Here is a 4498-nt window from a genome sequence, read left to right as displayed (position 1 = left end):
GAGAGAGAGAGAGAGAGAGAGAGAGAGACATGATATCAAACAATTAAACTAACAGCATTAAAAGTAATTCCATTAAGACGTACTTCCAACCCACACCCTTTCCTTAACCACCCATCTAACTGAGTTCTTACTTTCCCCTTTTTAAGCTCGGAATAATAAACACAACAGGACGAGACTGAAGGAACGGGGGAAAGGGAGAAAAATGAAGTTATTACACTATAAAACTTTTTTTTTTCTCTCTACTCTGGGATGGACCGAGAAATTGCACTAAACTATCTTCATAATAGCAGCAGAGGGTCGATCTTCTGGAGGGACGAGAGGAAAGACGGCGTGTGTGTGTGTGTGTGTGTGTGTGTGTGTGTGTGTGTGTGTGTGTGTGTGTGTGTGTGTGAAAACGAATGCCCGTTGAAGAAATTGAAAGTATAATTGTCAAAGAAAATATATTAGAAATCGAATGGAGGAATTTCAGCTGGATATAATGCAGAGAGAGAGAGAGAGAGAGAGAGAGAGAGATAAACGGGACAGCTCATATCGAAAACGAAAATGAGAAAAAAGAGATATAATGGACCCAAAGATATATGGGCGAATAAATAATGCAAGAGGAAGGGGAAAAGATCCATTTCGACAAAGGAAAACGAGAGATAACGTAGAAAATGGGGAACTGTACACAGACAGAAAAGAGAGAGAAAGAGAAAACGAACAGAGCTACATTTTCCATCTAATTTGAAAGGGTGACTCAATCTTACCTGAACCCAACTGACCAGCAAACAGAAACCTGCCTTACATTTTGCATTGTTTAAGAGATGTTCGAAGGAGCTTGAAGAAAATAGAGTACAAGAAAGAGGAATATTAGGTACTAAACCCCTTCAGAACCATGACACGTTTCCATATTCATTCTGCTTCCTATTTGGTGATTCTGTAAAGCTTCAGAAATTTATGTAGGGATTAAAATACTGGCTATTAATCTTCTGCCTTCCATAGACCCTTCCTAATATCAATAAAATTATCTAATGGTACGCAAATCTCAAGGAAAAAATGTGTTCCAGTACTAAAGGGGTTAAGTAAGACTGTGATTAATATGGATAAAGAGATAAAGGATGTAATGGGTAGATTAAGAGAGAGAGAGAGAGAGAGAGAGAGAGAGAGAGAGAGAGAGAGAGAGAGAGTTAAAGATAAATAAAGAGTAATGATATAGTAGGCGGCTTCAGGGACGTTGAAGGTAAACTAAAGAAATAAGAGAGACATTTGCACATTAAAGAGAATAAAACGGACAATATTGTTAATGCGCAATGAAAGATGTGTGAGGAAGACTAAAGAATATGAATAAGACTCAGAACAATTAAAATGTAAACAGATGATAGGAGGATAACTACATAATGTGCAGATTGAGGGATACTCGAGAAAGAACAAAGAATATATGCAAGATGGAGACCAATTGCAATTAGATATGGCGGGGGAAGAAGTAGAAATGCAGTGGAAGTAGGAATGGAGTGGAAATAATGGGTAGAGGACTAGCTTAATGGACGCGGTACCATCTGAGGTGCGAGAGGAGGAGGAGGAGGAGGAGGAGGAGGAGGAGGAGGAGGAGGAGGAGGAGTGAAGTGACGCGCTACTCTTCGATGGTAATTGAGCGAGATAATGAGGCCAGACAAAGGTGTTCCAGGTAATGAGTAGGAGACTTTTTGCCTCGAAAAGGGTTGCCTGGTGAAGGAGAGAGGGAGAGAGAGAGAGAGAGAGAGAGAGAGAGAGAGAGAGAGAGAGAGAGAGAGAGAGAGAGAGAGAGAGAGAGAGAGAGAGAGAGAGAGACAGACAGACAGACAGAAAGAAAGAGAGAGAGACAGGCAGACAGACAGATAGACACACAGACAGACAAATAGACTGAGGAATACAAAAGACGAACAAAACTGAACATACACAAATGTTATGGAAAAAAAGATATACAATAAAAAAAAATAAAAACCAACATATACAGAAAGACAGAACAAGAGACAGGAAACAAACAAAATAAAGACGTATAAGCATAAACACACACAAACAAACAAAGACATACATACATACATACATACATACATACAAACAAACATACATACAAAGAAAAGCAAGACAGTCCAGGAAATAAATACATACGTACCATAACTGCATACACACACACACTCTCTCTCTCTCTCTCTCTCTCTCTCTCTCTCTCTCTCTCTCTCTCAAAATAATAAAGCCTCAGGTAGGAGGAACAAGGTGGAATAAAGCATTTTCCTCACCCTGGTATTTTACGTTCAGGAGAACACGAGAAAGCCCTTCTCGAGGATGGCCTTCTGGGCGTTGATATATGGAAGAGGCAGCCGGAGGAGGAAGGGCGGGGCGTGTTGGATGGCAGGGTGCAGAGTGACGCAGGGATGGAGAAGGAGGAGAGGGAATGGAAGGTGATGAGATTGGTGTTTAAAGGAAGAGAAGTGAGATTAAACAGAAGAGATAGGGAAGAGAAAAAAAGAAAGAAAAGGAAAGGGACGGAAGAAGAGGAGGAGTAAAGGGACGAATGAAGGAAGAACAGAGAATAGAGAAGGTGGAAATGATAATGTTTAAAGGAAGATAATTAGGTTTAAAAGAAAAGGTGGGAAGGAGAAACGGAAAAATAAGAAGAAAGATAGATGAAGAACAGAGAGAAATGAAGGTGTTATGACTGGCGTTTAAAGGAAGAGAACTGAAGGAAGAGGAAGAATATAATAATGAAGGACATGAAGAGAAAGGGAATAAAAGGAAATTGTATTGGATGGAAGAGAGAAGAAGTGGCAGTGATAGAAAAAAAATATGTATAAGAAAATTAAATGCTATAGCAGAATAAAAGTTAAGGAAAATTAAGATTGTTAGAGAGAGAAAGAGAGAGAGAGAGAGAGAGAGAGAGAGAGAGAGAGAGAGAGAGAGAGAGAGAGAGAGAGAGAGGAGCAATAGGGAGATAAGAAAATTAATGGAATGGACAGGGAAAAGATGGAAGACAAAAGAAGGGAAAGGTAAGGAGAAGGGAAGAAAGGGGAAATAGGAAAAGAATGAAAGTAAATAGCATATGGAAGGAAAAGGAATGAAGACAAGAGGAATGAAGGAGAAAAAAATTAAAGTACAGAAAAAAAAATGGAAAGAAGGAGGAGAGACGGGAGAAATGAAGAAAAATACAAAAATATAAGAGAAATGAAGATATAAAATGGACAAATTAAGGAAAATGGCAGTAAAAAGTAAAAACGATGATTAAAAAAAATATGTAAGTATAAAAAAAAAAAAAAACCAGGGGAGAAATTATTGGAAGAAAGAGATAGGTGAAGAAATGAAAGTGACGCGAAAAAAGTAGCAAAGGGAAGGGAAGGAGAGGGGGAAGGCGAGGCTGCGGTGAATGATAAAGAGTCGCCGGAGATACGAGGTGAAATGAATGTCACAGGAATGAGAAGTTAGCACGATACTGAGAGAGAGAGAGAGAGAGAGAGAGAGAGAGAGAGAGAGAGAGAGAGAGAGAGAGAGAGAGAGAGAGATTCATAAGCAACGAAGATATATGTAAACACTAACATTGCCTCCTTTCTGTTCCTCTCTCTCTCTCTCTCTCTCTCTCTCTCTCTCTCTCTCTCTCTCTCTCTCTCTCTCTCTCTCTCTCTCTCTCTCTCTCTCTCTCTCTCTCTCTCTCTCTCTCTCTCTCTCTCTCTCTCTTCTCTCTGTCTCTCTCTCTCTCTCTCTGCTATCATTATTTTTTTCTTCGTCAGTGAAATTAGAGAAATTAAAGATAACACTCTTTTCTGGAAGCCTAAAACTCCTCCTCCTCCTCCTCCTCCTCCTCCTCCTCCTCCTCCTCCTCCTCCTCCTCCTCCTCCTCCATCACTGACAAGACTGGCCTTCACTTATATAAACACATCAAAAGGAGATAAGTTTTTCTAACGTACATTTCTGTTCATTCATCTCCATTCACTTTTCCTCTCCCTCTTTTTCGTTGTTTTTTTCACTGTTATTAATTATTTTCTTCAGTATTATACAAACACATGAAAGGAAGATTACAATTTTTTTTTCTTTCATTTTCTACGTTTGTATTAATTGAAGTCATTATTTTTTTTTTATTATTACTGTTTTTTTTTTATCATATTTCGAGCCTTACTTTCTTTCTTTTTTTTATGTTCTCATTTATTTGTTTACTTTTTTTTTTTTTTTTTTCTCAGCGTTTCTTTTCTCTTTTATCTCATTCCCTTCTTCCGGAGCGTGGCGTTTCTACCTCCATGAGAGACGTAAAACAAGTAAAAAAAAAAAAAAGAAAGAAAGAAAGAAAAACGAATAGAAAAGTGCCTTCCCCTTCTTTTTTTTTTTTTCTCTCTCTCTCTTATTTTTCCCATTTTTGTGTGTATCTTTACATCTTTTACTCTTGCATTTTTATTCCCGTTCTTCCGCTGAGTGGCATTTCAACACATCCACTTCTACCACCCACCTCCCATCAACCCCATCCCTCCTTCTCTCTTTCTGGCTATCTCTCACACAC

This window comes from Portunus trituberculatus, chromosome 50 (genome assembly GCF_017591435.1).
Source record: "Portunus trituberculatus isolate SZX2019 chromosome 50, ASM1759143v1, whole genome shotgun sequence".
In the NCBI taxonomy this organism is placed as follows: domain Eukaryota; kingdom Metazoa; phylum Arthropoda; class Malacostraca; order Decapoda; family Portunidae; genus Portunus; species Portunus trituberculatus.
This window is presented reverse-complemented; position numbering follows the sequence as displayed.